This window comes from Schistocerca gregaria, chromosome 4 (assembly GCF_023897955.1).
Source record: "Schistocerca gregaria isolate iqSchGreg1 chromosome 4, iqSchGreg1.2, whole genome shotgun sequence".
Classification (NCBI taxonomy): domain Eukaryota; kingdom Metazoa; phylum Arthropoda; class Insecta; order Orthoptera; family Acrididae; genus Schistocerca; species Schistocerca gregaria.
In genome coordinates this window covers 544,661,840-544,689,231 of record NC_064923.1, presented here as the reverse complement: position 1 = coordinate 544,689,231, position 27,392 = coordinate 544,661,840, and the positions used below count along the sequence as shown (strand labels likewise).

Here is a 27,392-nt window from a genome sequence, read left to right as displayed (position 1 = left end):
ATTGTAATTGATACGTTGGCAAAGATATGTGTTTAAACCTGGAGGTATGCATAAAACATAATCCAAAATTGTGCTAAAAGCATTCTCTGAAAATTATTTTGAGGAGTTAGTTCATGAGCCTACCTGGATAGTAAACGGTTGTGGAAACACACTTGACCTCTTAGTAACAAATAATGCTGAGCTAATAACAAGCATAAAAACTGATACAGGAATTAGTGAACACAGGGTTGTCGTAGCGAGAGTGAATATTGTAACCCCTAAATCCTCAAACTATAAAGGAAAAATATATAAAGTAGATAAAAATTCACTTGACGCCTCCCTGAAAGTAAGTCTCCACTCACTCCAAATTAACATGATGCCGGGTGTTGGCCCTGTGTGCCTCGGTCGTATGCAGTCCTGATTGTGGCGCTCACCTGCACGGCGCCAAACACGCATACGACCATCATTGGCACCAAGGCAGAAGCGACTCTCATCGCTGAAGACGACACGTCTCCATTCGTCCCTCCATTCACGCCTGTCGCGACACCACTGGAGGCGGGCTGCACGATGTTGGGGCGTGAGCGGAAGACGGCCTAACGGTGTGCAGGACCGTAGCCCAGCTTCATGGAGACGGTTGCGAATGGTCCTCGCCGATACCCCAGGAGCAACAGTGTCCCTAATTTGCTGGGAAGTTGCGGTGCGGTCCCCTACGGCACTGCATAGGATCCTAGGGTCTTGGCGTGCATCCGTGCGTCGCTGCGGTCCGGTCCCAGGTCGACGGGTACGTGCACCTTCTGCCGACCACTGGCGACAACATCGATGTACTGTGGAGACCTCATGCCCCACGTGTAGAGCAATTCGGCGGTACGTCCACCCGGCCTCCCGCATGCCCACTATACGCCCTCGCTCAAAGTCCGTCAACTGCACATACGGTTCACGTTCACGCTGTCGCGGCATGCTACCAGTGTTAAAGACTGCGATGGAGCTCCGTATGCCACGGCAAACTGGCTGACACTGACGGCGGCGGTGCACAAATGCTGCGCAGCTAGCGCCATTCGACGGCCAACACCGCGGTTCCTGGTGTGTCCGCTGTGCCGTGCGTGTGATCATTGCTTGTACAGCCCTCTCGCAGTGTCCGGAGCAAGTATGGTGGGTCTGACACATCGGTGTCAATGTGTTCTTTTTTCCATTTCCAGGAGTGTAATTTATGACCCTCCCCAAGGTAGGGTTATAGAGCCTCTGATGTTTCTTTTCTATTTAAACGATTTAGGAGTAAATCTGAGCAGCCGTCTTAGGTTGTTTGCAGATGATGCTGTCGTTTATCGATTAGTAAACTGATCAGACGACCAAAATAAATTGCACAACGATTTAGAAATGATATGTATATAGTGCGAAAATGGTCAGTTGACTCTAAGTAATGAAAAACATGAGTTCATCCACATGAGTACTAAAAGGAATCCATTAAATTTCGGTTACTCGATAAATCAGTCAAATCTAAAGACCGTAATTTCAACTAAACACCCAAAAATTACAGTTACGAACAACTTAAATTGGATAGAACGCATAGAAAATGTTGTGAGGAGGGCAAACCGAGCACTGCATTTTATTGGAAGAACATTTAGAAGACGCAACAGATCTACTAAAGAGGCTGTCTACACTACGCTTGTCCGTCCTGTTTTGAAATACTGCCGCACGGTCTGGGTTATTTATCAGATAGGGCTACAGGAGTACGTCGAGAAAGTTCAAAGAAGAGCAAAACGTTTTGTGTTATTGAGAAATAAGGGAGCGAGTGTGATTGACATGACACAGAAGTTCGGGTGGACATAATTAAAACAAAGGCGTTTTTCCTTGCGGCGGAATTTTCCTCTCGAAATTTCAATCAGAAACTTTCTCCTCTGAATGCAAAAATATTTTGTTGGCGCCGACCTACATAGGGAGAAACGATCACCATAATCAAATAAGGGAAGTCAAAGATCGCACGGAAAGCTATATAATATGTGTTCTATTCTTCTGCGTGTTGTTCGTGATTTGAATAACAGATAATTATTGCGAAAGTGGTTCGATGAACCCTCTGCCAGGCACTTAAAAGTGATTTGCAGAATATCGATGTAGATGTTAACATTACTCCTCAGCCATTCATCTCAAATACCTTTTCTCCAAGATATCATGAATGAAGCTCTAAAAGACAGTTATAACAAAACTGAAGCAACAGAGAAAAAGCAACATAGAAAAAGCAACATAGAAAAAAATGAAGAACTCAGACAGTCAAATGCTAATCTTACCTCTAGCATCCAGGGTCAGAGCTCTCACAGATTTTTCCCAAGTATAGTTAATTTCATAAATATTCCTCTCAATAATAGTGAACATTCTCTGCTAAACAAAAATTTTAAACATAGTTTAAAACTAGAACTTAATCAGAATAACATTAAGGACATCATCTGCACAATAAAAATGTTAGCCAATAAACCCAAACTAAATAAGAATGAAGAAACAGTAATAGGTCACAAAACAATAAATTAATAGCGAAACACCTAAACAAAAATCCAGTAACAGCAGCCAAAGAGGAGGGCCAGTTACTTAAAAACATCAACAGAAAGCTCAATGAGGGCAATGCACTGTTAGTGAAATCTTATGCGGGTTCTACAATAGCGATTAAGACAAAGGAAGCATTTGCATAAAATATGTTTCTTATTGACAAGGGAAGAAACTCAATCATGTAATGAAGCCAAAAACTCAAAAGTTAAGTGCCCAACCAAAAACTCATAAAGCTAATGTGCCCGTCAGACTGACTGTTAATGCTATAAATCTTCCAGGCTGCAAAACTATGAAAAAGCGACACTTAATTTTACCACACCAATTTTCAGTGAAAAATAGTTACAAAGCAATTCAAGGTATCAAAGAACTTCAAGCCCCGCTCCAACAAAGTTTATCATAAATATCAAACTATGTGCACAGCTGAAATAGCTGACCCAATAGAATTACTAGATCTTGTTCTGTCACACCACTGTTTCACATTCAGTGCCAAAATGAACAAACAGGACGTAGGCCTAACAATGAGTAGGCTCCAAAGTTATGAGAAAGCTACACTTAATATTACAAAACCAGTTTTCAGTGAAAAATAGTTACCAAGCAATCCAATGTATCAAAGAACTTCAAACTCCACTCCACACAAAGTTTATTATCCTAGACATAGTAAACGGGGGCAGCAGCATACCCACCAAAGAATCCAGGGATATAATTACTATAATTTACTAAAATATCAAACCATATCCACAGCTGAAATAGCTGGCCCAATAGAAACACTAGATCTTGTTCTGGTCCACCACTATTTCACATTCAGTACCAAAAAGTACAAACAGGACGTTTGACTAATAATGGGTAGATCACTCAGTGGGATTATTGCAGAAATTTTCATTAATTTCATGACATTAACTTCTGACCAACAAGGAGAACGTCACCCACAAAACTGTGCACTACTTTACTTATAATAATGACACATTCACGGAATACAGTTGAACTAGAAAATAAATAGTAACATTGCTAAACACATTCAGTAACTTACAGAAAAACACCATCAAAAAAAAAAATCTTACACATGATAATAACCAATACAAACCAGACCCTGAACATTATTGTGCACAGTAAACCAACCAACTCCAAGGTGCATTCAGATCCTTCTTGAACATAGCACAGAAATTCCCTCTTTATGCTGCCAACTACAAGACAGAAATAAACACTATCATTTACATTGCCCACAACAATAGCTATCTCGAACATGAAATAGATACACTTTTAAAACGCTTTACAAATAACAAAGGCAAATAAACTCTCACAACCATCTCCTGCAACACACAAAAACCCAAGTATGTAACTATACCATACTTTGGAGTCATTCATACAAAATAGCCAAACTGCTTAAAAATACAGGCAACTTCTGACACCGAGAACAATTTAATAACGAAATAGGTCCATGAAATCTCTCAACCAACAAAGAAACTGAGCAAATCAGAGATTTATAAAATCACATGCAGTTATTGCATTAAAGACTAAAATTGGACAAACAGGAAAAAATTTAAAACGAATTTTAAAGAACACATTGACTGTTTCAGACTTACAACAAGTGAGCTATACCGAAATATATAAACAAAACAAGACACATTATTGCAGAACACAACGACCTTAAAAGTACTTAATACTTTAGAAAATACCTGGAAAATGGACATCTTGAATAAAATTGAAATATTCACCCAGGGCCAAAAGTGGAAAAAGAGCTTATTAATTAAATGGCCAGGGTTTAAGAATTGTCATTTGTTCACCCGTTTCAATTCAGTGCTCTTAGAACAGAAAATACAGAACACCAAGATTATATATGAGTTTAGGCGCCAGCAATATCTTTATAATTTTTAAAATAAAAATTTTATAGCGTCGTTTTTATTATGAAATTGTCACAGTATCTGAATTTGTAATATATTTCGCCGACCAGCATCAGTGACGCAACAAGAAGACGCACAGAATTCATTGCAAGTGACTGACAACAGCATGATCGACATATCGATAGTCAAATTGAAATAAGCTTTGTTTTGGCTGTCATCTTATTTTCTGCACTGTTGACTTATTTTTGATACCGTGATTCAACAGGCCAAAAGAGCCATTGTAATGGAGGTACCTCAACAAATAACACAAGACTGCCGCACCGCAAGAACAAAGTGAGTGATTATTTAAAAAATTTTGATGTGAACAGTAGACCAAGATACAAATTGATATCGCCTCTTAATAGGTTATCCTTCTTTTCTCCACAGATTAGTTGCAGCATATACTAAGATTGTACAAAGGAATTTTAATGTCTATGTTCACTTGTGTTGAATGTTTTTTGGACTGCCATTACAGCCTGATGATGAGGTCTAACCTCGAAACATGTTGCTAAGCAATTAAATTAAATAGGTGACAAATTTTTTGACTGGTAGCGGAGTTTGTAAAACGTTTTCACATGTTCAGTCTCGTTTCCGAGGATTCGCCTATTTATAATCATTACTTCACTCGTTTCAAGTAGCGTGTCCGGTTGGTCATATCTATCAAGGTTTGTCATGTATAGAATAACATGTAATTGACCATGTGACGATCAGATAGCAAAGATCAGCAGCCATCGACAATGCATTACTCATGAAATCGAGGCTGCCTTCCTCCTGTACGATAAAGAGATAAACATATCAATCTCAGTAAAACCTAAAACAGCGTGAAATATTCACGCTAATGTTTCACTAAGTAAGATCGATTTTATTGATATGTTTCGCAAACTGGCAGTTAGGAAGTTATAGATATTTGTTGCAACTCAGTAGTACTGTAACGTGGTATTGGTGTAGCGGTTTGAAATTAAACATATTTTAAAATCTTCGCTTCATAAGTCATTACTTTTTTTTTTTGAAAGCGTTGTTGTTGTCGTTGGTAATCGTGGTCGTAAATTTTCGATATTTCGATATTTCGACCACTATTCGCCTTCAGATGCTTCGTGAAACGTTTTAGCATTTTAGCTGGCTTTAGAAATATCTGGTTAGAGAGTGTCATAGTATGCCCCTTGTCACATAAAGCGACTATTACTTGCACATTGATGGAACAATACGAAGGAAGTGAAAGGAAATTTCAGATGAGACATAAAGGAACAGAGAAAACAGATATCGGTGTTAAGGTTTGCAGAAGACACACAGTAGCTCTTCTCACCGTATATAGGAAAATCATAAACGACCTTTTGAAAGGAATGTACAACATCTTTAGCACAGAACATGAATTATACTAAAATGTAGACTTTCACGGCCGGAAATATCATGTCCATTAAAATTATCCGGGTTGTTATGCCGTGGTCGGTTGATGAATTTTGTCTCAATACATTATGCGGGTTGTTATGCCGTGGTCGGTTGATGAATTTTGTCTCAATTCCCAATGTTTCGTCTCCGACTGCGGGAGCGTCTTCAAGGGGGTCCGTAGGTCGATGGAAGGTCCAACACACCGACTGGATCAGTAGCGAGCCAGTGGGTGTGTTGGACCTTCCATCGACCTACGGACCCCCTTGAAGATGCTCTCGCAGTCGGAGACGAAACGTTGGGAATTGAGACAAAATTCATCAACCGACCACGGCATAACAGCCCGGATAATTTTAATGGACATGAGAATATGGATTAAGCAGTAACTAAGCAAAGATGAAGGTAATGAAGAATGATAGAAAGGAGAGTAACGACTTGTTAACATCAAAGTCTGGAACGATAGGGTAATGGAAAGAGTGAAAGAATTCTGTCATCTAGGAGCAAGGATTGTACAGTATGGCTGAGGCAAGGATGATAACAGAAGCGGACTGGTGCAGGCATACACACAGCGAAGACATTATTTGGAAATGAGGAAGAAGTTCCTGGAGCTGAACATCTGGAATATAGAAATGAATGGAAGTGAAATGAGGATAATCGCAAACCCAACGAAGAAGAAACGAGAAGCATTTGAACCGTGGTTCTATCGAAGAATGTTGAAAATGACGAGGACAGATAAAGTACGAAACGTAAAGAAGTACTGAACATAATAGGAAAGGAAAGAATTCTGTGGAACACAATTACCAGGATAAGGGACTGGTTTGTAGAGAATATACTACGGCACCCAGGAATAGTGAAACTGGAGTTAGAACAAGCAGCAGAGAGGAAAAATAGTGGTGCAGACAAAGATTAGAAGTTTCAAATATATTGTAGAGAATGTTGGTTATAGATTAGCACATGACAGGAAAAGATGGAGGACAGGATCAGCCTATCAACGACTTGCGAACACCTCTCTCACAGTAGACAGTTATTCCTGACGCAGAAGATGGTGATAATCTTCCAAAATGTCGAGTTTTAACTCCAACTTGAAGCAGTCTAAACACTGAGAAGATTTTATACAAGGATGGCGCTGCAAAAAAATTCTTCTGCTTCTTCTTCTTCTTCTTGCGGATTACCTATACCTCTCGCCACTTCTCCGTCCCCAGTTGTCTTCCTCTTCTATTTTCAATTCCTCATTGTTCATATTCCTTGCTTCCACTGCTTCTTCCACCTCAGCTTGCCAGCTGCGTCGCGGGTGACCACTTTTCTTCCGCTGGGATGGTATTCATTGTAGTATCCTTTATGACATCGTGTCTGCAGTCGTTCTATACACATGGCCAAAACACAATCACCAGTTTTTGTTCTATGTCGTCACAGATATCCCTATCCATTTTCATCCTTTGTCGAATTATGTCATTTTTTTATCCGATCCACCCTAGTACAACTTGACCTTCATTTGAAGTAATCCATCTCACTGACAAACAGTTTATACTTTTTTTAGGGTTCCGTACACCAATCGGTAAAAACGGAACCATAATAGGGGCTCTTTGTTGCCCATCCGTCCATCCGACCGTCTGTCTGTTTGTCCGACAGTCAAATATCCCTTTTTATCAGGAAGAGGGGTAGATGTATCACGTTGCAATTTGTAACATACTAAGGTTTATAGTCCCTTATACAAAAAAATTGAAGCTTCTAAGTCAATGCAGTCCAAAGATACGGCCATTTATGTCACAGATTTTGATACTCGCAAACTCACTCATCAAAGCCTATGACGTACTACCTTTTGGCCTAGAATCGTGAAACTTGAAAAAAAGAAAGGTTAACAGTACAACTAAAGGGAAAAAATCCAAACAAATTTGTCATTTCCTATCTGACTGTTCGAGCGTCTGTTAAGACCCCGTTTTATCAGTAACGGGTAGACGTATCAAGTCGAAATTTGTACCACATACTGAGGTCTATGATACCTTGGCGCTGTAATAAATGTGAGCTGCTAAGTCAATGCAATCAAAAGACAAGGCAATTTAGGACACTTTTGATATTCGCAATCTCATTCATCTTTCTCGTGACTTAGAATCATGAAATTTGTCAAGAAGCTAGATTTCACAGTACAAGAAAAAAGGAAAACTCGGAAAATTGTTAACTTGTAATTATATCACACGAACATATTTCTTTTGTCACTTATCATCCCACATCTAACTTGGAATTAAAACAACCAGTTGTTTTGGAAAAAAAAGACTGAGTGCTATGGGACTTAACATCTGAGGTCATTCGTCCCCTAAATTTAGAATTACCTACACCTAACTAACCTAAGGACATCACACACATCCGCGCCCGAGGCAGGATTCGAACCTGCGACCGTAGCAATAGCGCGGTTCCGGACTGAAGCGCATAGAACCGCTTGGCCACAGCGGCCGGCTAGTAGTTTTGCATTCAGGTTGACTCCGTCGCAGTGGTAAAAGTCAAACATCAGGCCAGGAATGACTTCATTGTTCATATGACGTGTTCCGGAATTTATCCATCATCAGATATCCAGCGCCATATCTACGTGCATTAATCACTCCTGAATGTCTGACGATGAATAAATTCCAAAACGCGTTGTATGAGCAGTAAGGTCATTCCTTGCACGATATTTGACTTTTACCATTGCGACCCAACCAGACTTAATGGAGAACTGCTGATTATTACAATAATGGTCACTTGCCTCCTGCATGACTTTATGTCACATTTGTATTATTGAAATTAAAACATTCCTGAATATCTCTGGAATCTTCCCAATATCAATGTCGATAACATACAAAGATGATAGAGATTTTCGATTTCCGGAATATATGAATTGTCTATATACACTATCTAATCAAAAGTATCCGGACATCCCCAAAAACATTCTTTTTCAAATTAGGTGCGTTGTGCTGCCACCTACTGCCAGGTACTCCACATCAGCGACCTTGTATTATTGGACATCGTGAGAGAGCAGAATGGGGCGCTCCGCGGAACTCACGGACTTCGAGCCAGGTGATTGAGTGTCACTTGCGTCATACGTCTGTACGCGAGATTTCCACACTCCTAAACATCCCTAGGTCCACTGTTTCCGATGTGATAGTGAAGTCGTAGCGTGAAGGGACACGTACAGTACAAAAGCGTACAGGCCGACCTCGTCTATGGACTGACAGAGACCGCCGGCAGTTGAAGATGGTGGTAATATGTAATAGGCAGACATCTATGCAGACCATCACACAGGAATTCTACACTGCATCAGGATACACTGCAAGTACCATGACAGTTAGGCGGGAGGTGAGAAAACTTGGATTTCATGGTCGAGCGGCTGCTCATAAGCCACACATCACGCCGGTAAATGCGAAACGACGCCTCGCTTGGTGTAAGGAGAGTAAACGTTGGACGATTGAACAGTGGAATAACGTTGTGTGGAGTGACGAATCCCTGTACACAAAGTGGCGATTCGATATCAGGGTGTAGGTATGGCGAATGTCCCGTGAACGTCATCTGCCAGCGTGTGCAGTGCCAACAGTAAAATTCGAAGGCGGTGCCATTATGGTGTGGTCCTGTTTTTGATGGAGGGGGCTTGCACCCCTTGTTTTCTTTCCGTGGCACTATCGCAGCACAAGCCTACATCGTTGTTTTAAGCTTCTTGATTCCCACTGTTGAAGAGCAATTCGGTGATGGCGATTGCATCTTTCAACACGATCGAGCACTTGTTCATAACGCACGGCCTGTGGCGGAGTGGTTACACGACAATGACATCCTTGTAATGGACTGGCCTGGAAAGAGTCCTGACCTGAATCCTACAGAACACCTTTGGAGTGTTTTGGAACTCAGACTTCGTGCCGGGACTCACCGACCGACATCGATACTTCTCCGCAGTGCAGCAATCCGTGAAGAATGGGTTGCCAATCGTCACGAAACCTTCCAGCACCTGACTGAACGTAGGCCTGCGAGAGTGGAAACTGTCATCAAGGCTAAGGGTGCGCCAATACCATACTGAGTTCCAGCATTACCGATGGAGGGCGCGAAAAAAGTACTTGTAAGTCATTTTCAGCCAGGTGTCCTGATAATTTTCATCACATAGTGTACATAATTAAGTTTCTACGGAACCCTCAGTGCGTGAGTCCAACTCGTGCCTGGCTAGTCTTCCATTGCTAACGTCCCAGGCTTATGCTTCGTTGAAAACTACACTCTGGACTATAATGTTATTCATTCTCTTCATCGTTGTTATTCTTTTTGTTCCAAAAAACAGAGTTCAGTGCCCTTGTTACTATCCATTCTTTATTAATACTACTAGTGATTGCATCATTATTTGTGCCGTGTTTGTTAAATGACACCTCAATGTATTTTGCCTTTTCTACACCTCTAGTTACCTTCAACTTATTTACCATTCCCGTTGCAAGACCAAGTACTCACATTTCTTCACGTTCATCTTCATACCAGCCTTATTGTATTCCTCTTTAAACTTTCTTATCACATAATTCAGATAATATTCTTCTTCTGATAATACAGTCTGGTCATTTGCAAAATACAGACTAAATATCTTGCTGCCCTCTACTGTCATTCCCATAGCCTGGCACTTCCTATGCCACATCTACAGATTTGCTCCTAGACACAGCTTACAGAGGGCCAGTGACAGCCCACTTCCCTGTGGCAAATATTATTGCAGCTCCAGTTTTTCTGTACAACTATTCCCAATCCTTACTGTCACTGTGTTATTATCACACAATTTCATAGCAACCTTTAGTAGGCTTTAATTCAACTCTGTCTGCTACAAATCATTTGTTAAAGGCACGACGGGTTTCGTAATTTAAATTACATCATCAGGTGCAAATCTGAATAAGAGGAAGAATGAGATCGTAAACAATATTACGTGAAGACCATATCACAGTGGTAAGAAGTGTCCACAAGACTGAATTCTTTCATTATAGTGATTAAGCCATTTTTAACTTTTCTTACAGTCTGTTGGTGGGAATATTATCATATACCCTTTCCAGCTCAATCAATGCAATTCTCTAGTCCAACTTTTGATTGTTTTTCGCATGTTAGTTTTAAGGTGATAATGTTGTCCATTACCGACCTTACTGTTCGGAATCCTGCTTGCTCTACTTGCGGCTTGTGACTTGTTTCATTCTCCACCAGATTTTAAGTATCTTCGAGTACAGTTGTCCAATGAAAGGGATCACTGCCAATCCCTTGCAATTATTTGGGTCATTACATGACCGTTTCTTATGCACTTGTGTTACGTAACATGTTCATTCCAATGGAACGTCTTCTTCATCTAGTACGCTTTCCAAGAGTCAACAGCTCTGGATATATTGATTCATATCCTAGTGCCTTCTTTATCGTACAGTTCCTTACAGCCTGTTGAAGACTTTCTGTATGTAAAGGCTATAACTCCTCCTCTTCCCCTCGCATTTATGTAACAATTCGTGCCGATTTTACTGGAATAAATCCTGAAAATACTTTTTCCATTGACCATGTTTAACATTAGATGTAACTTGTCACTATTTGACTCTTCCTTTGACTTGATTGTTCTCCACGCCTCAGCACTGTGTGCTCCACCAGTCATCCTCTCTACATATTCACATCTTTCTTCCCTTACCTGGTTTTTCCTTTTTAACGCGTCTATTTTTACTTTTCTATTTAGTGTCCTATATCTGTGTCTACTTTGAATGCCATTCTTAATTAGGAACGTTAAATAAGCTTCTTTCTCCCTTCGAATCATCCCTGGTATTTGAACATCCCACGAAACTGATTTCTTCTTTTTTTCATATTCTCGAAGGGCTTCTTTTGCTGCTTCATTCATGGCCTTCTTTATACGCTCATATTCCTCTTCTCCTGTTCTCTCTACACTCTCCAGTTTTTTGACAGTCGATGTTGGTATACCTATTTATTACTGTCTTCCCTTAGACTGTCGATTTGTGATCTCAGGTTGGACAGCACTCTGCGTCCTGTCCTGTTCACCAATATTCCTGTATGTATAGGGGATACAAATCTTATATTCCACTACATGATGATCACTTCCACAGGCTGCCCCTCTTCGAATCTGAATCCCCAATTTTCAAATTAGCCTTTTGCTTCAAGATGAGATAATCAATACTTGATTTCTGCTCTCTTGCATGGTAATATCAAGTAAATTTACGAATATTATTGGGAGCAAAGAATGTGTTTTCCACTTGTAATTCGTATTGCTCCAGTAAATCCATCAACATTTTTCCATTCTCGTTCCTAGCATCCTCTTCACACATCCAAATAGGCTTACTATTCCTCTCTTTTCCTGCTGTGCCACTAATATCTTCCGCCGGTATCAGTTCATGGCCAGTTGAAACGACGTTTATAGTCTCTGTGAGCATCTATTACGTCCAAGGACACATCTTCAGTAGGGGTGTACACTCCCACTATCACTATACTCATGATTCTAGCTCTCAGACTGAACTTTGTCAACCTTTCATAACCACTTTCCACTAGGCTACACATTTTGATCACCGTTTATTTAGAGTAGTGGATACTCCTGCTCTCGCCCTATAGTTTTTGTCCACTTCGCTAAAATAATAGGCAAACTCCATCACTTAATCACAATCCATACCTTCCTTTTTTGTTTCAGAAAAAACGGAAACAAAATATTGTGCTGTCTATCTGTTAACGCTTCTTGTTGTTTATTCTGGATGCACCGTATAATCCACACACCAAAGCACAACGTCCATTTCCGCTGCCGTTGTCGAATTCCATTAGAACCATCCGAACACCGAGGCTTATTACTGGGTATTTTATAGCTGGCTGTTTCTTTTCTGTGGAAGGTGAGCTGACCCATCGTGAAAGCCCCACCACGAACGACCAGGATTTGTCATCAAGCTTCTCTTTCCCTAGGAAGACTCATGATCTAAAAATAGGTGGTACAAAAAAGTTGGCTACGTAACAATGGAGCTACTGTACGAGGCATATGCACGTTCAGCTTTGCGGCGCGAGTGCGTTGCAGAAAATATTTCTTGCAGTGCTCGATTTCTTTAGTTCTCGGACAACTCAGTAGCAGTCTGATAAGAAAGAAGTACCTTATAGATTATTAGATAGCAATGTTTTGATGTTTTGAATAAACTAGATTGCATTGTCCGAATATGTATGACAAGACACATAAGTATTTCTTGATAGCGTGATACTGTGAACACATGAGGCAATAAATGAATATGTGTTCCGTATGTTATTGCTCATGGTAGTGTCATAAGGAGGATATACGGAGAACGAAGTTCAACATTCATAGTAATGCTTGGGATGTTATAATGCTCGTTCTTTCTTTTCGTTTGGACTTATGGCGGGAGATCACTGGGCGGTGCTATCATCTCACGTCGCGCATGCGATTGGGGTAACGCCGCACGTGAAGTGCGAGTTCATCACATATCCTCTGCGATATGTGTGCCAATAATTTAATCGCCGATTGTGTCAATTCTATTTTTCACACGTGAATCAGTTTTCATCCTTGACAGGATCCGTAAAGCAAGTTACTCGGTCATCCAATTAAACTCAGGCCGGCCGGAGTGGCAGTGCGGTTCTAGACGCTACAGTCTGGAGCCGTGCGCCCGCTACGGTCGCAGGTTCGAACCTTGCCTCGGGCATGGATGTGTGTGATGTCTTTAGGTTAGTTAGGTTTAATTATTTCTAAGTTTTAGGCGACTGATAACCTCAGAAGTTAAGTCGCATAGTGCTCAGAGCCAATTAAACTCAAACCTCCTTAATGGTTTTAACTTACAGTCAACATTTTAATGTTGACACACGGTGCTGAGAAAATAACAGTACATACACGATTTTGAGTTATATCTGTGTGCAGCGAAATAAATTCTATTTGTATCTTGCCATGTGCGTTTCTCCTATGTTTATTAAAAAACATTTCTATTGTCCCGAACTCTTATATTTACATGTACAGATTCTGAGAGTGCTCTTTTAGGCTATATTTTGCACCAGCTAATGGCAGAACCAGAAAGTCTAATCCCACATTCTGTAAATGAGAGGACTTGCATGGAAGTGTGAAGTGAGCCGGCCGGGGTGGCCGAGCGGTTCTAGGCGCTACAGACTCGAACCGCGCCACCGCTACGGTCGCAGGTTCGAATCCTGCCTCGGGCATGGATGTGTGTGATGTCCTTAGGTTAGTTAGGTTTACGTAGTTCTAAGTTCTAGGGGACTGCTGACCTCAGATGTTAAGTCCCATAGTGCTCAGAGCCATTTGTACCGTTTTTAGAGCACTGAGGATATTTCTTAACGGAGGGGCACTGCATATCTCGAGATATAAATTCCATTTACTCAGACGCTTTAAGACTTATTCCTATTTATCAGTGTTTGTCGTTCATTGTGAATGATGACCAGGTGTTCCCCAGGCTTGTTCATTGTTTTGTAGTGAGGATGTTGCCTTCCTGAACAATGAGATTCATTTTCCGTTTTTAGCCACGAGGTAGCAAATATTTCCCAGACGATGAATCGGCCTGGGAGGCAACGTTTACTAACCACCTTCCGGGTCTTGCTATGTTTTTTTTTTCTTTTTTCATGAGCTAGGTAAAAGAAACTGTATGGAGTAAACACATGTAAAATTGAGAAACAGGTAGCTTCTTATATGAGAGTTATTATCTTCACTAAATAATGCCAGAAACACAAAATTGTAAGGTGGACTGTGTCAGATCGTGAAGTAAATAAAAATTAAACTCAGAGTCTATTACGTAGAAAAGTTAATTTCTAGGAAGTAGAGTAAGATATTTTGACTTGAAAAAGGCAAAAATAAAAGGTAAATAAAAGTGTAGTTGCATGAACACTAACAACATAATCCTGTAAACTTGCTCGTTCCACAGCATTTAGATAAACGAACCATTCAAATGATCTATAGAACATGTAACTAACTAACTAACTAGAAATGAAAAGTTCGAGTTGCCATGTACTCGCCTTGTACGTTTCAATGCGAAGTTTCCTCATTCCAGTTGTTTCTGATTCCACAAAGACGTCCAGAGTGTCTTAACAAGATTTTGAAAATTAATCTAATGCCAAGATGAAATTATACAACACTGAAACAAACGTAGGTAATGCTAGAAAGCACATAAAAGTGCTTAATCTGCTATATCTTAATATTGCCATGAACAAGGCAGCGAAGGATGATAATTGGTGTATGAATGTGTGTCTTTACGTGAATCAAAGAAAAATGAACATCGGTTAAGTATACATGGCACCATGGCTTAGGTTCTTAATTTATGGTGATAACGAGGTGAGGCGGTAGTAGTGTCGTTGGTAGTTTCACCTCAGTTTTCGTGTCTTTAATGTATCCTTTACACACCTAAGGGCAATCTATAGCTTTCTTCAATGTTTTCGACAGTCATGCCACATTTGTGTAATAAATTGCCATGCCATTTGAAATTGCAAGAGTCAAAATCAAACCCAGAAAGAAGAAGAACAGTGCGTAATCGGTAAGAAACCAACACGTTGCTGGCAAATTTCAAAAACATGCGCAAAGCTAACATTTCTTTGAGTCATCAGTCTTCTGACTGGTTTAATGAAACCTGCTATGATTCCCACTGCAGTACTAGTCTCTTGTTCTCAGAGTAGAACTTACTCTCAATATCTTCAATTCATTGTTGGATATATCCCAATCTCTGTTTTCATTTGCAACTTTGGTCATCTGCGGCTCCCTCTAGGTCCATGGAAGCTATTATCTCAGTTCTTAACACGTGTCCTACATACTACATCTTGCTACAGCTACGTTTTCCACATATTTCTATTCATCGTCGATTCATCTACATCTACATCTACATGATTACTCTGCAATTCACATTTAAGTGCTTGGCAGAGGGTTCATCGAACCACAATCATACTATCTCTCTACCATTCCAATCCCGAACAGCGCGCGGGAAAAACGAGCACCTAAACCTTTCTGTTCGAGCTCTGATTTCTTTTATTTTATTTTGATGATCATTCCTACCTATGTAGGTTGGGCTCAACAAAATATTTTCGCATTCGGAAGAGAAAGTTGGTGACTGAAATTTCGTAAATAGATCTCGCCGCGACGAAAAACGTCTTTCTTTAATGACTTCCATCCCAACTAGCGTATCATATCTGCCACACTCTCTCCCCTATTACGTGGTAATACAAAACGAGCTGCCCTTTTTTGCACCCTTTCGATGTCCTCCGTCAATCCCACCTGGTAAGGATCCCACACTGCGCAGCAATATTCTAACAGAGGACGAACGAGAGTAGTGTAAGTTGTCTCTTTAGTGGACTTGTTGCATCTTCTAAGTGTCTTGCCAATGAAACGCAACTTTTGGCTCGCCTTTCCCACAATATTATCTATGTGGTCTTTCCAACTGAAGTTGTTCGTAATTTTAACACCGAGGTACTTAGTTGAATTAACAGCCTTGAGAATTGTACTATTTATCGAGTAATACAATTCCAACGGATTTCTTCTGGAACTCAGGAAACAAGGGAAGAGTATGATTCAAAAACGAAGTGGAGAAGAAGACAGAGAACGTCTGTCGAATCAGTCACGTCTCCTCTCTCGGCGATCATGAAGTCTTGAACTCTGTGCTCGTTGACTTTAACGTCACTGAACAGCGCTCTCTGTGAATGGTTTGCAGAGAATGGGCTCCAGATCTAGCTTCGTTGCGTAAGATCGAGGCCTTTAGAGAAACACATTTACTGGTTTTTGTGACACAATGTCGTCACTGCATCACCGGCGTGCAGAATAGCGTTATCAATGCCGAGCGAATGTTTACATATCCTTCGTCTGTTTGTGATGTCAGCTTATTGTTTCAATGGTCGCAAAGGCAAACTGTTGAATAGCGATATAAACAGCGTCGTAAATAAACAAGGAGTGGCGTGGAGACGCACCTCCGTGTTTGTGTTTCAAGCAGAGTTTGCGTAAGATTACGAGCACAATGGAGCATATGCGGCCCACCTGTCGTCTGCGCCTTACGCACAGCCCTCGCGTGCATCGGAGCAATCAGAAGGGAATCGGTCTTCGCTGGAAGCACGCTCCGGAACACGCGCGCGCAGACTTGCGCTCAGTTGTGGCGATCAGGTGACGAGGTGAACACTGTGCGCCACAGGCATCCACTTCTATGGTAAGGGCTGCAGGAATTTAGCGTGCAGCTTTTCTCATTTGTAGCATCGACAACTTACGCCTCTAGGCGCTTCAGTCTGGAACCGCGTGACCGCTACGGTCGCAGGTTCGAATCCTGCCTCGGGCATGGATGCGTGTGATGTCCTTAGGTTAGTTAGGTTTAAGTAGTTCTAAGTTCTAGGGGAATGATGACCTCAGATGCTAAATCCCATAGTGCTCAGAGCCATTTTTTTGAACTTACGCCTCTACTTTGATACTTCACGCAGAACTCTGAATTAGTGAAGCATAGGCCGCATTGTATGTTAGTGTTCGTACTTAGTACAAAAACAAGCCCTTAATGGCAGTCTTGGGAGTGATTTATCATGGTCACACGATACTCTGTAGAACCTCTAAACGCGGATCAAGAAATCGTCTGCCCGTGCTCGACAAAACAGTGATAGTGTTGTGCTGAATTTTTTTTTAAGTACGAAAGATATTTCAAGCAGAGAGTCTGAATTGTCGTACTAGTTTGTGAGAGACACGCGCGTGTCTGTTAGAATATTGCTGCGCGGTGTGGGATCCTTACCAGGTGGGATTGACGGAGGACATCGAAAGGCTGCAAAAAAGGGCAGCTCGTTTTGTATTATCACGTAATAGGGGAGAGAGTGTGGCAGTATGATACGCCAGTTAGGATGGAAGCCATTAAAGCAAAGGCGTTTTCGGTCGCGGTGAGATCTATTTACGAAATTTCAGTCACCAACTTTTCCTTCCGAATGCGAAAATATTTTGTTGAGCCTAACCTACATAGGTAGGAATGATCATCAAAATAAAATAAGAGAAATCAGAGCTCGAACAGAAAGGTTTAGGTGTTCGTTTTTCCTGTGCGCTGTTCGAGAGTGGGATGGTAGAGAGAGTATGATTGCGGTTCGATGAACCCTCTGCCAAGCACTTAAATGTGAAATGCAGAGTAATCATTTAGATGTAGATGATGAATATTAAAAACGACGTAGTTTATGCACTGCAATGCTTACGATGGTGTGTGCGTGTGTGTGTGTGTGTGTGTGTGTGTGTGTGTGTGTGTGTGTGTGTGTGCGTGCGTACGTGCGTGTTTGGTTTTCAAGGAGTTCGTTTAAGTATGGCTTTTGAGAGCGACGAGTCTATATGACACTCTCTGATTTAACTCAAACGTCGCTTTCCCACATCAAATGCTCCATAGCATTTATGTCCACATAACCTAATGTGTTCAAATGGTTCAAATGGCTCTGAGCACTATGGCACATAACATCTGAGGATATCAGTTCCGTAGACTTAGAACTACTTAAACCTAACTAACCCAAGGACATCACACTCATCCATGCCCGAGGCAGGATTCGAACCTGCTACCGTAGCAGCAGCGCGGTTCCGGACTGAAGCGCCTAGAGCCGCTCGGCCACAGCGGCCGGCCACCTAATGTGTTGTTAAGCCCATGTATTATCACGTTACAAACATAATAAATACACTGGGTCACCAAAAGTTGTGGGATGTCACTTTATGTTGTGTCCGCTTACCGACTGCTGGAACTCATTTGTGTCAGTACGGTCCTGGTAGAATTGGGTTCCTGAAGCCCAACTTTAAAATCGTCGTTACCTGCCTCTGTGTAGACTGTTGATCGCCAGTTACTGGTCTGCGTAGGCGACGCGTCATCCCTTCGCCGTGGCTCATTCCCAGTAGTCCTGTGCGGCATTCTCCCGTTTTAGACATATTTGACAGGTGCCTAAGCCACACGTAGACACAGCATTCGGCCGTCGTACACGGCACATCTTCAAATGGGACAAACCCTCCCATGACTTTTTCCATTTCGTTCGTATTTCAAACACTGCATGGCCACAGTAGCGTTCTACACCTACATCTAAATGTTTACTCTGCAATTCAAAATTAAGTGCCTTCTAACAATTTCTGTATCTTTCCACTCTAGAACAGCGCGCGTGAGAGACGAACACTAAAATCTTTCCGTGCGATCTCCGATTTCTCTTATTTTATTATGAGGATCGTTCCTCAACCATGTAGGTGGGCACCAACAAAATATTTTCACACTCTGAGGATTGAAATTTCATGACACGATCTTGCCGCAACGAAAAACGCCCTGTTTTAATGATAGCCACCCCAATTTGTGTACTATATCCGTTGCAATCTCCTCCCTATTTCGCGGTACAAAACGAGCAGCCGTTCTTTGAACTTTTTCGATGTCCTCCGTCAATGCTATCTGAGTCAGATCCCATACCGCACAACAGCACACCCGATGGGTCGGACAAGCGTAGTGTAAAGAGTCTCGTTAGAAGACCTGCTGCATTTTCTAACTGTTCTGTCAATACATCGCAAAGTTACCAGTGTGATCGTTTCACTTTAAGCTATTCGTAATTACAATCCCTAAGTATATAGTTGAATTTAAGCCTTTTATTTAAATTAGCGGAGTTCTTTTAGTACTTAAATGGATGACTTAACAGTTTTGATTATCTGGTACATCTTCTGTAGTTGGAGTGTGAGGAAAATTGAGGTTGCTTACGTTGTAGAATATGGAAGTTTTTTGTTTCTTTAAACGGAGATCATCAATCCAAAGTCTTACAGCAGCTCAGTGCGATCAGTGACTGATTTTACATTCTCGTATTTCTGCATCTTGAAAATATTTGTTTCTTACCTGTATGCAACCTGTTGCAATGGGCTAGTAAATCCTCATAAATCGCTTAAAATCAGGATGATGTTTGGTGTACTGACAGAGTAATACCAATTTCGATTTCAGAGTAGGTGTCAAAATACTCACAGTAACCTAAGGAGCTTGATCCAGACACCTTGCTGTTTATTGCTGTAGTGGCTACAGGGACGTGACATGTTAGTTTCAAATAGTGCAGAAGCAGTGGACCAACGGAGGAGAGTGCCACGGATGTAAGAAAAATGACAGATCTGAGGCAGAAATGAGGTAATAATAAATGACAAATCTATGTAACCTTGAAAATTGGACGTTTGTAGGATTGTTCATAAATTGTCAAAAATTATAATAATATTGACGTATGCCTGTTGGGTTTATTTAATGACTTTTTTGACGTTTCGCCAGTACCAGTGGGCGACATTGTGGAAAATTCGACAACGCCAGCCACTCGCGCTGCTGAAATATCCGAAAAATCATTGAAAAAGATTGGCCGAGGATCCCAGGTAAAAATCAAACAGCCAACACGCGAATAAGTCGTCTAGAAAGCCTCAACAACTTCGTATGACAGTTTTTTTTATCTTTATGCTTCCCAGCGTTGTTACACTGTCGCACTCTCTTCACTGTCAAATTATGAGAGGCAGTAATAACAGTTTAAAGTATTATTTCTGCTGCTGCTGTTGTTGTTGTTGTTATTGTCATCTTCTGTCCGAAGACTGGTTCGATGTAGCTCTCCACTCTACATGTACGCGTAGAAATGAAAATCTGAGATCCAGATTTTTAGTGATTAATGAGGACTACAGGATGAATTACATACTATTCAATTGCAACGAGGCTTAACAACACATCAAAAAACCAAGCGGCGATCATGAAAACTGGTGATGGTTCTATTCCATTATTATTTCCCTTCATATTCATGCCTCAGTGTGACACGTTCTTTTCAACAATGGAAGACTTGGCATAGATCTTGGTCCCAGAACCATGCATTTTGTCTGTTCAAAAAGCGTTCCATTGCGAAATACTGGAAATAACTGCCACACAATGGTTTCTTCATCTGAGGAAAGGGGAAGAAGTCACTCGTTAGCTTTTTAGAAGAATACGGGGAAGGAGGCAAAATTTTAATGAGAGACGGCGTTGTCGTTGATCAGAAACCTCTTTGGACAACTTCCCGCAACGCTTCGTATTGACAGCGTACTGGATTCCTATGACGGTTTACACCTTGCGAGCATAATTCGTTAGCATCACACCATGACATTCTGAAAAAAAAACAGCATCACCTTCGGTGATGAAGACTGGCACTTTGCCTCTTTCGGCGGTGGTGAATCCATGTGTTTCCGCAGCTTGCTTGCTTGCTTTCTCCCTTTGCTTCGGGGTCATGGTGATGTACCCAGCAGTCATCTACATCTACATACATACTCCGCAAGCCACCGTTCGTTGTGTGGCGGAGGGTACACTATACCACTACTAATACTAGATGGGAACGGGGCTAGTCGAGTTAGCATGCTGATGAAAGGAGAGGAGGGACCTACCAGGCACACAGTGGGATTGTCAACGGATCTTTGTGAGACCAGTGGTTTTAAAACTTTTTGCGCCCATAGCTCCCTTGACCTGAATTTAGACACCTGCTACTCCTTTCCGCATTACACTTGACTTTTGAACTGTGGGGTAAATAAACTGAAGCTTCAAAAAAAATGACTATGAGTAGTCATTTCTTTATTAACTGTTGGACCCTTTATATCAACTTTAAATGTTATTGTACCTTATTCTTGCAACGAAATCGAAAAGGAGACTGAGCTAGCTACTCCATTATCAGTTCTTCAAATTTCGGCACAAGATTGGAAATTGTGATTTGCATCTCTTTGTGCACGTCAATTTGCGACCTGCATTTCATGTTGATGACTGACAACGCTGGAAGACCTACCCCACGTAAGTAGCATGTTGCAAAAGGTATCAAAACTCGTAGGGGCTTGTTACCTTCTTATGGATATTCATGCTTCACCAAGCTCCAAAATTATAAGCAGTGACGAGGAAACAAACTACGGTTTCATTATGCAGACTAAAGAAATATCAATTAAACGCTCTTGTTCTTCAGTGGTACGCTCTTTAGTGAAAGGATTTTTGATGAATTTGTGTTGATCAACTTCTTATGGAATGTTCTGTTTAATTAACTGGTCCACAAACACAGACTTTATTTCTTCACTCAACTCAAAGTCATTGCCTTCTAAAACCACCTGAAGAGAAGGAGAACGTGATGTCTATCTTTATCATCCACGTTTTTGTTCTAGAATATTAGGCTGTTATCTACAGAAAATTCTAATCCTTTTCATTGGTTCATATTACCTCTGAAAATTGCCTATCCTACTATTTAGCAACAGCAGTATCAGTACATGTATCCGACGGCCAGAGGTATCAAAACAGTCTTCTTTATAACTTTCGACTCGTGCTTTTACGGTACGGGGATCCTTACTTCAAATTGGTAATTTATCCTTCTCCATGATTCTAGAAAGTTTGTAACATCGTCACGGAATCACACTGTGCCGGCCGCAGTGGTCTCGCGGTTCTAGGCGCGCAGTCCGGAACCGTGCGACTGCTACGGTCGCAGGTTCGAATTCTGCCTCGGGCATGGATGTGTGTGATGTCCTTAGGTTAGTTAGGTTTAAGTAGTTCTAAGTTCTAGGGGACAAATGACCACAGCAGTTGAGTCCAATAGTGCTCAGAGCCATTTGAAACACTTTTTTTTTAATCACACTGTGTGTATATACATTTACGCTAGCCAGCGCTTGGAATTATGACGTCCTATAGCGTCGTTGGATGATGTTTCCGGACATGGATTCCTATGCATAACTTGATCTACTAAGTCCCCCCGACAAACTCTTGAAGTGTACAACATAAATTGTGTAACACCTTGTACACTGAATCTGTTGGTCGTAATTGTACTGTCTGTACATTCCAGTTTATGTGAAAACTGGTGAAGAGTTGCGCAGCGTTTAATCGCACAAATAATTTCGATAAAGGTACCAATCCAACCTTTCATAGGTTCGTGTATGTTTTTAGACTTTTGTATGTTAATGCACTTGTCTGATAAATATCTCTACAACGTAATCATATAATCAACGTGCATTTAATTGCAGTTCCCTGTTTAGAAAAATGGTTAAATGCTTTCAGGAGGCAAGGTTTCCGAACAACAGGAAAACATTTTCTATTTTCGGAAAATTTCAAGGGAAGTTGTTTCCTTGCGAACAGTGTAAATAGCAGAAGGCGGAAAGATGCTGCTGTTCTATCTGTTTTTCGGTTTCCTAAACATATACACTCGGTCCCAAGAGGCTATGGAATGCCCAACGGTACCAACCGACCGCCGTCTCACCCTTAGGCGAGAGACGTCACTGGATGTGGCTATGGAGAGGCATGTGGTCAGCACACCGCTCTCCCAGCTGTTGTAAGTTTTCTTGGCCAGAGTCGCTTCTTCCAGTCAGGGAGTTCCTCAATTGACCTCACAAGTGCTGGGTGCACTCCGCTTGCCAACAGCGCTCGGCAGCTCGGACGGCCAGCCCTCCAAAGCCCGACAGCGCTTAACTTCTGTGATCTGGCAGTACCCGATATTGCCACAACGGCAAAGCCGTTGGCGCACCATATACAGCAGAATGTAAATTATTTTTGTAAAGCATAGGGCTTGTCATATTTTATTTCAATTAGAGAACTTTAAGGACAATGATGGGCGAGCAAGAGGAGATCTCGCGCGTAAGTTTACCACCACAGTGACCGATATTCGCTCACCACGGACCACTTACGGGACTGTGGGGCCTTGATTCAGCCACAGCGCCATAGTGTCTGTCGAAGATATCGAACTTGTTTCACGGTATTAACGACTTTCGGAAAACTTCAAAGTAGATTTTCTAGAGAATTTTGGAGAGTCACAGTGAACTGCTTTGGTAGATTTGATATTTTAGTTCTGAACTTCATATGCCATAAATAATTACAAGAATACGATTGTCATGTGGTCTACTTTTCAGCAAGCAAATAAAATTATTATTTTTATGAAACCATCGCGACGTCCCTATCGTAAGGTCCCGACACCCCAAGGAGCCGCGATGCGCAATAGTTAACCACTTTGTTAGACCGCTGGCGTCAAGGTCCGTCCCCAGGCAACGATCTGTGTGCGTAATTGTCTACGCACATGCATCTGCGCAGACAGATCGGCGCATGTCAACAGGAGATTTGCGCAGACATGAGATGTACACAAACGTGGATATTGGATTTGGAGGTTTGAGCGACACCGCTGTAATCTGCGGGTTCAAATTTCAAATCGCATCCGCGTAGAGAAGTTGGAGCGTGTGGAGACGAGTTCGCCGCAAATCTGACACTAAAATGTGTATAGCCAGCTATTCGTTCAGTCAGGTGTTTCTCGTTTGTGTGTGCAGAACGAATTTTAAAACGGCAGATACACGTCAGTGTCCTAGACAATTTATTGCCGAATTCACCGAAATGTGGAGGAGTCATACATGTTTATTGAAAATTAAAAGCACGGAATACAGCGATAGGGATAAGAAGGCAGCTGCTTAGAGGTTTTTAACTGAGAAATTACCAGCGGATGAACCTATGGCGAAAAGGGAAATGGCACATAATAAAAAAAAGAAAAATTTCGTTGCTAACTGTTTACCACAAAGAGCTAACCAAAATAACGAAATCTATTCGATCTGGTGTCGGGGGATTGCTAGCATACTTTCAGTAAATATCCAACGTGAGTTGTGACAACGTAGAAAAAAAAAGGAGTCCCTATTTGTTCTAAAGAAGGCGGCAGTCAAGATATTGTGTCGAACTGATAGTGGAAGACCTTGGGACACTGCTTTCAGGGACATAGTTGTTGTTACACTTCTTTCACTTACTAGTATAATACACTGATCAGCAGGAACATTATGACCATCGACCTCCTATCGATATAAACCCGTCTAGGCGACAGCAGCGTCACCTGGCTAAGAATCGGGGCCAACGAGATATAAGGCCCTGCAATGAACTTTTGACGTCATAATAGTCGTCTTGTCCACCACACTTCGCGTACACTCGGCTCCGTGCAGGACACACGGCAAATCAATATTTAACTGGAAAGATACTCACTTTGTCGACCCGCCAGGTTAGCCGCCGACCCGTCAGGTTAGCCGAGAGCGCTAATGCGCTGCTTCCTGGACTCGGGTAGGCGCGCCGGACCCGGACCGAATTCGCCCTGCGGACTAACGACGAGAGTCGGTGTGCACGCCAGCCTGGATGTGATTTTTAGGCGGTTTTCCACATCCCACTAGGTGAATACTGGGCTGGTCCCAACGTCCCGCCTCAGTTACACGACTCGCAGACATCTGGACACGTTCACACTATTCCATGGATTACACTAGACGCAGACTGCTGGGGTGCACTAATTCCATCCCAGGTGGTACAGGGTGGTGGCAGGAAAGGCATCTGGCCATCCCTTAACATTAACCTGACCAAATCCGAACCTATCCATGCCGCCGCTGCGAAACTGCGGGATAAAGGCACAAGAAAAAGAAAGAAAGATTCTCACTTTTCCGTGTGCTATTGAGAAGTTGCATGCGGTTAAACGCGCAGCCAACAGTTGTTACACTTGTCTGAAATAGTTACTTGCTCCCCACTGCAGACAGCTGCTGGAACTCGTAAGAGCTGCAGTGTCACTTGCTGTGACGTACGCGCCATGGTGTGTCTTTCTCGTGCACCTCAGTGAAGAATGACAAAGTCAAACACACGCACGATGCTTGTAGCATCAGTGAGCGTGTAGAATGGGGAAGGCGAATCATCTACCTGAGTTTGACCAAGGGCAAGTCGGATAGTCGAGGAGTGCTGTGGTGAGTGCCCTCAGCACGTGGCGAAACCAAGATGAAACCACGTCCAGACATCGTGGGGTTGAGCGGCCACCCCTCATTACAGATGTTGGACGTCGTGGGCTGGACAGATTGGTGAAACAGGACAGGCGGCTAAGTGTGGTGGAACTAACATCAGTCTTTAATACTGGGCAGAGTACAACTGTGTCTCAACACACAGTGCACCGAACACTCCTAACGATGGGCCTCTGCAGCCGACGACCTATACATGTGTGCCAATGTTAACACCACGACATCGGCAGCTACGACTAAAATGGGCGCATGACCATCGGCACTGCACGTTGGCGCAGTGACAGTGTTTTGCATGGTTTGATGAATATCGTTACCTTCATCATCATGCCGACGTGAGGTCGCGAATCCGTCGTCTTCCAGGACAGCAGCTCTTTCGCACCTGTACTGAAGAACGGAGACAAGCTGGTGGCAGCTCCGTTATGCTCTGGGGGAACATCCTCAAGGGCGTCCATGGCTCCAGTGGATCTGTTGTAGGTACCATGACACCCAACGTGTAACGTATAGTGGCCGAGCGGTTCTAGGCGCTTTAGTCCGAAACCGCGCTGCTGCTGCGGTCGCAGGTTCGGATCCTGCCTCGGGCATGGATGTGTGTGATGTCATTAGGTTAGTTAGGTTTAAGTAGTTCTAAGTCTAGGTGACTGATGACCTCAGATGTTAAGTCCTATAGTGCTTAGAGCCATTTGATTTTTGTAAGGTACACTGGTTGCAGACCACGCCCCCCTTTCGCGACGATCATGTTTCCCAAAGGCAGTGGAATTTTTCAACAAGATAATGCGCCATGTCACAAGGCTAGGATTGTGATGGAATGGTTCGAGGAACACAGTGGCGAGTTCCAATTGATGTGGTGGCCCCCCAACTCTCCAGATCTGAACCCGATCGAATACCTCTGGGATGATATTGAACGTGGCGTCAAAGCTCATTGCCCAGCTCCCTTGAATTTTCGAGAATTAGGTGTCTAGTGTGTGCATATTTGGTGCCAAAACCCTCCAGGCCTAGTTCCTTCCATGCCACGAGATGTCGCCGCTGTTATTCTATGCCAAAGATGGACACATCGGCTATGAGATAGATAGTCATAATTTCAGGCTGGTCAGTGGTGTAACGTAACAAGAGTAATTTAGAGATGAAGTGTAAAAAGATGACCTCTATCTTGTCAGAACAGAGCTACAGTACTTTACTTGCCTCTACAAAATCATCCTTACGTGTGTTGGGTATGATTTCACTCGATGCTTGTTACGAAATTGCAATAGCAAATTCTAAATCATTGTAGCATCTATACCAGGGGTCTTAACGTCACCGGTCTGAATCAGAGGCTCAGACGGTTTTGCGACCGTGTTGGCTGCAGATTCCTTGACTTGCGCAATAGGGTGGCGGGGTTTCGGGTTCCGCTGAATAGGTCAGGAGTTCACTACACTCAGCTGGCGGCTACACGGGTAGCGGAGGCTGTGTGGCGTGGACTGGGCGGTTTTTTAGGTTAGAAGGCCTCGGAAAACTACGGGGTGGGCTGCAATGTCAAAGGGTGCATGGCAATTACAGGACGTGCTTGGATCAACGAACAGTCGGAATTATAGTTGTAAATTGTTGTAGTTGCGCTGGAAAAGTCCCTGAACTTCAAGCGCTAATAGAAAGCACAGAAGCTGATATCGTTATAGGTACAGAAAGCTGTCTAAAGCCTGAAATAAGTTCTGCACAAATTTTTACGAAGTCTCAGACGGTGTTCAGGAAAGATAGATTAGGCAGAATTGGTGGTGGAGTGTTTGTGTCTGTCAGTAGTGGTTTAATCTTGTAGTGAAGTCGAAGTAGATACTCCGTGCGAATTGGTATGGGTGGAGGTTATACTTAACAGCCGAATTAAGTTAATAATTGTCTCCTTCTACCGACCCCCAGACTCCGATGATACAGTTGCGAAGCAGTTCAGCGGAAGTTTGAGTTTCGTAACAAAT

General features: G+C 42.3%; 1 protein-coding gene across 8 annotated transcripts in view; it reads left to right on the top strand.

Annotated features, from left to right (window-relative positions):
- The window catches only part of LOC126268165 (band 3 anion transport protein), an 811,429-nt gene that overhangs the window by 207,908 nt on the left and 576,129 nt on the right, over positions 1–27,392 (top strand). Inside the window, exon 1 of one of the 8 annotated variants that reach the window (XM_049973750.1) lies at positions 16,779–16,897. The exons of 6 other annotated variants lie outside the window; for them this stretch is intronic. The gene's annotated coding sequence lies outside the window, so the exon portion shown is untranslated. Of the gene's footprint in view, positions 1–16,778; positions 16,898–27,392 lie in introns of those variants that run through there. One more of the 8 variants, XM_049973745.1, reaches the window with a different exon arrangement.